Here is an 8,274-nt window from a genome sequence, read left to right on the forward strand (position 1 = left end):
AGGGACCCTCCTTTCCCCTCTCAGCTGCTTAAGAACAGGCCTGGACCAACTTGGGTCCTCCAGGTGCTTTGGACTCCAACTCCCACCATTCCTAACAGCCTCAGGCCCTTTCCTTTTCCTTAAGCGGCTGAGGGGGGAAAGGAAGGGACCTGAGGCTGTTAGGAATGATGGGAGTTGAAGTCCAAAACACCTGGAGGGTTCAAAGAGCCTGAGGCTGTTAGGAATGGTTGAAGTTCAAGTCCAAAACACCTGGAGGGTTCAAAGAGCCTGAGGCTGTTAGGAATGGTGGGTGTTGAAGTCCAAAACACCTGGAGGGCCCAAAGAGCCTGTGGCTGTTAGGAATGGTGGGAGTTGAAGTCCGAAACACCTGAAGGGCTCAAAGAACTTAAAGCTGTTTGGAATTGTGGAACTTGAAGTCCAAAGCACCTGGAGGGCCCAAAGAGCCTGATGCTGTTAGGAATTCTGGGAGTTGAAGTCCAAAACACCTGGAGGGCCTAAAGAGCCTGTGGCTGTTAGGAATTGTGGGAGTTGAAGTCCAAAACACCTGGAGAGCTCAAAGAGCCTGAGGCTGTTAGGAATTGTGGGAGTTAGAGTCCAAAACACCTGGAGGGCCCAAAGAGCGGTTGTTAGGAATTGTGGGAGTTCAAATCCAGAACACCTGGAGGGCCCAAAGAGCTTGAGGCTGTTAGGAATGGTGGGAGTTGGAGTCCAAAACATCTGTAGGGCCCAAAGAGCTTGTGGCTGTTAGGAATGGTGGGAGTTGAAGTCCAAAACACCTGGAGGGTCCAGGTTTGTCCATGCCTGGTGTCATCATTGGAGCAGACGCTAATGATGCAACCCTCTCTTCCCCTTCTTTCATCTTGACAGACGGGAAGTTAACGTTGTTTGTTGTCCTAAAGGGCCTAGAAGGGGAGCTTTGTTTATCTTCTGATAAAGCGTTGTTTATCTTCACTAGGTCCCTCTTTGAGAGCCTCTGTGCAAACAAGGAAACCAAGGGCAGCCTGTGCTTTGATGACATGCTTCGCCTGTTGCCTCTGGCCCTTTGCCTGGGCCTCAGTGGCAAAGGGGCAGAGATGCAGAACAAATGCAGCTGGACACCAGGTCACTTGTTGGACCAATAGAGTCCCAAGAGTTACAGTTTTGCAAGGCCTTCCTGCCATAGCAAGTTATACTGCATCAACTCTACAAGGGAGATGCACCCTCCCATTGCACTCCGCTGTTTAGGCAATTCTGGTCCCACAAACTTGGCTGCTATATTGTCAAGATCAGGAAGACCAGACCAAGGGCAGCGTTCATACTGCAGCTTCCTTGGTTAAGGGAGTCCAGCAGAGATTGTATTATTATCTGAGACTTTTCTTTTTCAGTTTTCAAACGCTAGTAAAGGTAAAGGTTTTCCCTTGACATTAAGTCTAATCGTGTCCAATTCAGGAGTGGTGCTCATCTTTGTAACTCATTACCTGGTGAGATTAGGCAAGCCCCCACTCTAGCAATCTTTAAGAAAGATCTGAAAACCTGGTTCTTCAGTTGTGCCTTTAGAGAGTGACCATTCATCCCATTTCTGTCTGTTCCATCTACAGTGTTGTCCTTATGATGCACTTTCTCCCGTCCTAAATTGAAGGCCTAACCGTACTGTTCGTTCTTTTTGGGCTCCTCTCAAATACACTTTTTCTACTCCTACCTCATTCAAGGTTTTATCATTTTATCTTGTCCATTTGGCCTGCCCATTGTGTTCGATTTTCTATTATGCTATTTTGCTTTGTTTACTTTATTTTGCCACTGTATGTACTTTATTGTGATGTAATTTTTGTTGTTGTATTATGCACTTTATTTTGCTGTATTGTATCTTTAGGCTTGGCCTCATGTTAGCTGCCCTTAGTCCCCTTCGGGGAGATGTGAGGTATAAATAAAGATTATTATTATTATTGTTATTATTATTATTATTATTATTATGCATGGAGCGCCTTTATCTTCGGGTCGAAGCAGTACCTATTCATCTACTCACATTTACATGTTTTCAAACTACTAGGTTGGCAGAAGCTGGGCCTAACAGCAGGAGCTCACTGCTCTCTGGATTCGAACCGCCAACCTTTCAGTCAGCAAATTTAGCAGCTCAGTGGTTTAACCCGCTGTGCCACCAGGAGGCCTTTTTCAAACTTTATTGAATTAAAAAAATGTTTTAACATAAATATATGTTAACACTTGGATTAAGAGGCATTTTTCATATTAATATTATCATTCCTTTTATAAAGCAAAACAAAACTGCAGTAAGTTCTACTTTTCACTTGAACATATGACCCGTTAGATATAGCTGTGTAATTCAATTACTCAGTTTCACTGTGGTGAAAGATGGAAAATTATGAGCAATGTTATATTAGTTTCCAGGGTACAGGATTATGTTTAATTACAACTAGAACATGCATATTAGTTAATATAGATGACTTGCCCATGGCATTTTGTCAGTCAAATTATTTTGTCACACGGATTAAAGAATTGACAAGATAATCTAAAAATAACAGTATCAAACTATAATCCAACCACTTCCTTTAGCCTCATGGTAGAGCCATCCCTGGGTGCTCCCTCATGTGTGGTCATTTATCTGACACTTTTAAGGAACCAACAATTGGATGGAAAACTGCTTTTGACTTTTCTACCACTGCGCTATAGAGAGTGTTCTAACTTATTGCATCTGCATACGGTTTGCCAATTGCACAGCGGGAGATACGAAGGCATTCCAGAGTGTTACTTCTCACTCCTGCCCAGAGTATTATGGGTTTCCCTTTTTCTCTCCTCTTTGGAACAATGTCATACTTCCAGCTGCCTTAAGAAAGCTCAGAATATTCTTAAGGATCCATCTCACCCTGGATATTCTTCTTTTTCGTCTAATTATTATCATCTGAAGAGGTGGGATAGGATGAGCAAAACAAGGACAAATAGGCTGAGAAAGAGGTTTTATCCCAGGGCTGTGATTCTTTTAAATTCTAGGGTTCCACACTGTGGAAGAATGGTGCTTTGTTTTTGTCATCATACACATTTAATGGGTATGGGGGGTGGCATTAAATTTTGTTGTATGATGTACAATGACAATGAAGTCATTTTATTCTATTCTTGACCAGACCCCTGGCCTCATGGCTTCCTCACATCAGGGGCTCCAGGTGCCCAAGGGATGGATCAGAGCTGGCCACAGGAAAAGAACATGGAGTTTTCTCCTTGCACGTTCTCAGAAAGAGCAGGTCGGATCAGAAAGGGGAACAGGGCTGCCTTCTATCCATGTTCAGGTGGCATTGAGGAGATGGGTGGGCAGCACTGACCTGCACTAGTAAGGATTCAGAGAATATCCCTCCTGGAAGTCTTTTGTCAGAGGAGTCATAATGAGAACTGAAACAATAACAGAGAGGTGGACACATTGTCCTCAGGTGCATCACTTTGTGGATTAGGGAAAATGCCAGCGAGATAAGAAGGCCAGGAGAAAGAGGCGTTAAAGGTTGCTGTCTCAGAAGGTCCCAAAGAAAATGACCTAAGTTCCCAGAAGGTGATCTTCCTTGGAATCACTTGGTCCTCCAGTGGGCTGAGTGAAAGGCTGGGGCACTCTCTCAGCCACAAGGGCAAACCTCCTCTGAACAAATCATGCCAAGTAAACCCCATGATGAAGTCTCCATAAGTCAGTGACAACACAAAGGCACCAAACAACAACAACACTCATTGGATCCCATGCGAGTCAATGCTATGTCCAAACATCATGGGAGCCTTGTGAGGACAGCAGGCTGGTCATTTTCCTTGTGTCATCTCCCCTTCCAATCTGGCCATAAAAATGGTCACATGCGTATGTATTCACATTTGTTTGTTTCCCCCTTTTTTTATAGCATTGCCTTCACTTTTTCACTTTCAATTTCCCCTGGACCATTGATTAGCAGACTTGCAGAGCTTTGATGTTGCCATTTCGAAGCTAATTCTCACCTAAACCTTTTTTTCCCTGGCATACATAATTCTGAAAATAGGGCCTGGCCTAGTTTCTAATAAGGTTGGCCCCTTGGAAAGCAAACTTATCTTAGAACCATCTTGCATTTGGGTTAAAGATCAGAATGAGATGTAGGTGTTAGATCTGTGGCTTGGATCTAGAATCAAATGAATTCTTTTTGTTCTAAAACTTTTGCAAGTTTGGAAGAACAGTTCACCTTTTGGATGTTGATTAGGGACACTTACTCCTATTACTAACTTTCTAAACGATAGCAGTTTTAGCCCTTTGGATGCCCTGAAAAGTTTTGCCCTGCTTTTTGCATTTTAAGCTGTGTGTGGGAGGAAGTCAGATGGCTGAGTGACCTATGGTTTAACTTTGGAAAGGCAAGAACAGTGAGAAAAGCCACGGAGGAGGAGGAGGAGTTGTGTGTGGAGGAGGGCAATGAGCCAAGTGCTTTGGCGGAGCTGGTTTTGTCAGATACGTTCTTCTTAGGTGACATTTAACATCACTGGCGGATTATGAAGTGCTCAAAGAGGCTTCCAAAGTATACTCTTACTACCATTGTACAATTAGATTGTGCAAGTATTTAAAAATAAAACATGTCATGTTCCCTACTACCTTCAACCTCTGGCCTGTGTTTGTCTTTGGAGCCTAAGGATGGTTTGAACCCACTGTGAAATAGTGGAAGGATTTGTCTTTTTGTTTTGTAATTCTACATATATTGCAATGTGCATTGGGGATGGTTTTTAATTTCGTTGTACGATGTACAATGATAATAAAGTTACTCTAATCTATATTGCAGCACACACTGACCAGGTTCTGCAGTAGGTTAGGCAAAGAGCCCACAGCACAGCCAATCTGAGACTGGATCTATACTGCTATATACAATCCAGATTATCTGCTTTGAAGTGGTTTATATGGCAGTATAAGTAAAGCTTTCCCCGACATTAAGCCATTCTAGCCATTCTGGGGGTGGTGGTGCTCATCTCCAGTTCTAAGCCGAAGAGCCGTCGTTGTCCGTAGACACCTCCAAGGTCATGCGGTTGGCATGACTGCCTAAAGCGTTGTTACCTTCCCACAGAAGCGGTACCGATTGATCTACTCATATTTGCATGCTTTCAAAGTGCTAGGTTGGCAGAAGCTGCACCTAACAGCAGGAGCTCCCCCCTCTCCTCAGATTTGAACTGTCGACCTTTCCATCAGCAAGTTCAGAAACTCGGTGGTTTAACCCGCTGCACCACTATATGCCAGTACAGACTCATATAATCCAGTTCAAAGCAGATAATCTGGATTATCCGCTTTGATAATCTGGATTATATGGCAGTGTAGAAGGGGCCACAAATTCATTACTCTGGAGCCTTGACCCCATTTAAAACCAGTGCAAAGTCCTCATTCTGCTGACTTTGCTGGCCTATATTAGGTGAGTCATGCTCAGGAAGGCTCCTGCTGTGATAACATCATGGAGGAAGACAAGTTGGGGGTTTTCTCAATGCGCAGGAACGCACTGCGACGTGGTGCAAGCCACGCAGGTTTGTGCAGGTTATTTCCAGGATGTGGTTGAGATGGTGTCCTCATTTCTTAGAAGGCGGTCTTTTTTTCTTTCTGACCCCCACATCTGCGGCATACCCAGGAATATACCAGGGAGGAGGGAGCGCTTTTGAGTGTGCAAAGGGCCTGATGCATCACCAGTTTGCAGGAAAACCTGTGTCAGCTCCACTGGCTGCCGATCCACTTCTGAACTCAATTCAAAGTGCTGGTTTTGACCTATAAAGCTCTATATGGTTCTGGCCCAGTTTACTTGTCCGAATGCATCTCCCTCTACGTCCCGCCTTGCAGTTTAAGATCATCCGGGGAGACCCTGCTCTTGCTCTCGCCAGCGTTGCAAATACGTCTGGTGGGGATGGCAGACAGGGCCTTCTCAGCTGTAGGTGCTTTGGACTTCAACTTCCATCATTCCTAACAGCCTCAGGTCCTTTCCTTTCCCCCCTCAGCCAGTGGAACTCGCTTCCCACCGAGGTAAGATCAGCTTCATTCCTCTTGTCTTTTAAGAAATTGAAGTTGTGGTTCTGGGACCAGGCTTTTGGACAGCAGGCATATCTAGCGCTTTGAATATGGAATTTGACTGGAATGGTGATACGGCGGTTAACTCCATCAACTCCACTGGACCGGCCACGTTGTCCAGATTCTCACAATTTCCACTCCCTTGACATCCACCTCTCCACAAAAGTCAACATTGATACTGAAATACAACACCACCTGAGCTCTGTGAGTGCAGCATTTTTCCAAATGAAGCAGAGATTTAATGTATTGTCGAAGGCTTTCATGGCCGGAATCACTGGGTTGTTGTAGGGTTTTTTGGGCTATATGGCCATGGTCTAGAGGCATTCTCTCCTGACATTTCGCCTGCATCTATGGCAAGCATCCTCAGAGGTAGTAAGGTTGTTTGAGCACCGGGACATCCGTAGGGAGACCAAAGTTTATAAAGCTATTGTCCTCCCAACCCTGCTATACGCCTGTGAAACGTGGACTGTCTACAGATGTCACATGCAACTCCTGGAACGATTCCATCAGCGCTGCCTCCAGAAAATCCTGCAAACCTCTTGGGAAGACAAGCGGACAAACGTCAGTGTGCTGGAAGAAGCAAAGACCACCAGCATTGAAGCGACGCTCCTTCGCCATCAACTCCACTGGACCGACCACGTTGTCCGGATGCCTGACCACCTTCTCCCAAAGCAGTTGCTCTACTCCGAACTCAAGAACGGAAAATGGAATGTTTGTGGGCAGGAAAAGAAATTTAAAGATGGGCTCAAAGCCAACCTTAAAAACTTTGGCATAGACACTGAGAACTGGGAAGCCCTGTCTCTTGAGCGCTCCTGCTGGAGGTCAGCTGTGACCAGCAGTGCTGTAGAATTTGAAGATGGAGGGCGAAAGAGGGCGAAAGAGAGAAACATGCCAAGAGGAAGGCATGTCAAGCCAACCCCGTCCGAGACCGCCTTCCACCTGGAAACCAATGCCCTCACTGCGGGAGAAGCTGCAGATCAAGAATAGGGCTCCACAGTCACCTATGAACCCACCGCCAGGACACTACACTTGGAGGACCATCATCCTCGGACTACGAGGGATCGCCTAAGAAGAAGAAGAAGACGGCGGTTAATACTGTTACTATTGTTTTAATTAATGATCTATTTATTGTTTTATTTGTTGTTATATTGGGTTGTTGTAGGTTTTTCCAGGCTATATGGCCATGTTCTGGAGGCAATTTTTCTCCTGACGTTTAGCCTGCATCTATGGCAAGCATCCTCAGAGGTAGTGAGGTCTGTTGGAAGTAGGAAAAATGGGTTTATATACCTGTGGAATGACCAGGGTAATGTTTTAGCTGATGTTTAGCTAATGTTATATTGTTTTGTTATATTTCACGGCATCAAATCGTGCCAAGTGTAAGCTGTCCTGAGTCCCCCTTCGGGGGTTGAGAACAACGGTGTAGAAATACTGGAAATAATAAATAAAACCCCCGAAGAGAGGAAGGCCTTCTTGCCTGTGGAACCACCCTCCACTATTTTTTATTTATCGTGTCATCATCAACCATACCATTATATTACAATTCTAACAGAGCAAAACAAACACACAGATTAAAAAGAAAAAGAAAAAAACCCCACAGATTTTGCAATTTTGGTAGTTGGTTAAATGTCCTTTGACCAGTATCTGGCCACTTGGAGTGCCTCTGGGGTTGCCGCAAGAAGGTCTTCCATTGTGCATGTTGCAGGGCTCAGGGTGCATTGCAGCAGGTGGTCAGTGGTTTGTTCTTCTCCACACTCGCATGCCGAGGATTCCACCCTGTAGTCCCATTTCTTGAGATTGGCTCTGCATCTCGTGGTGCCAGAGCGCAGTCTGTTCAGTGCTTTCCAAGTCGCCCAGTCTTCTGTGTGCCCAGGGGAGAGTCTCTCATCTGGTATCACCCATGGATTGAGGTACTGGGTTTGGACCTGCCACCTTTGGACTCTCGCTTGCTGGGGTGTTCCAGTGATTGTCTCTGTAGATCTAAGAAAATTATGTCTTGATTTAAGTCGTTGACGTGCTGGCTGATACCTAAACAGGGGATGAGCTGGAGATGTCTCTGCCTTGGTCCTTTCACTATTGGCTGCTACTTCCTGGCGGATGTCAGGTGGTGCAATACCGGCTAAGCAGTGTAAATTACACCACCCTCCACTGGAAGCTTTCAACCCTCCTTAAAGGTGCCAGTTTCAAGGGGCAGGTCTTGCTGCAGGACAGGAAGTCCCTCTTTGCCCCTAACCCACCTTGGAATGGCCTTTGCAAGACCC

Source organism: Anolis sagrei, chromosome 9 (genome assembly GCF_037176765.1).
Source record: "Anolis sagrei isolate rAnoSag1 chromosome 9, rAnoSag1.mat, whole genome shotgun sequence".
NCBI lineage: Eukaryota > Metazoa > Chordata > Lepidosauria > Squamata > Dactyloidae > Anolis > Anolis sagrei.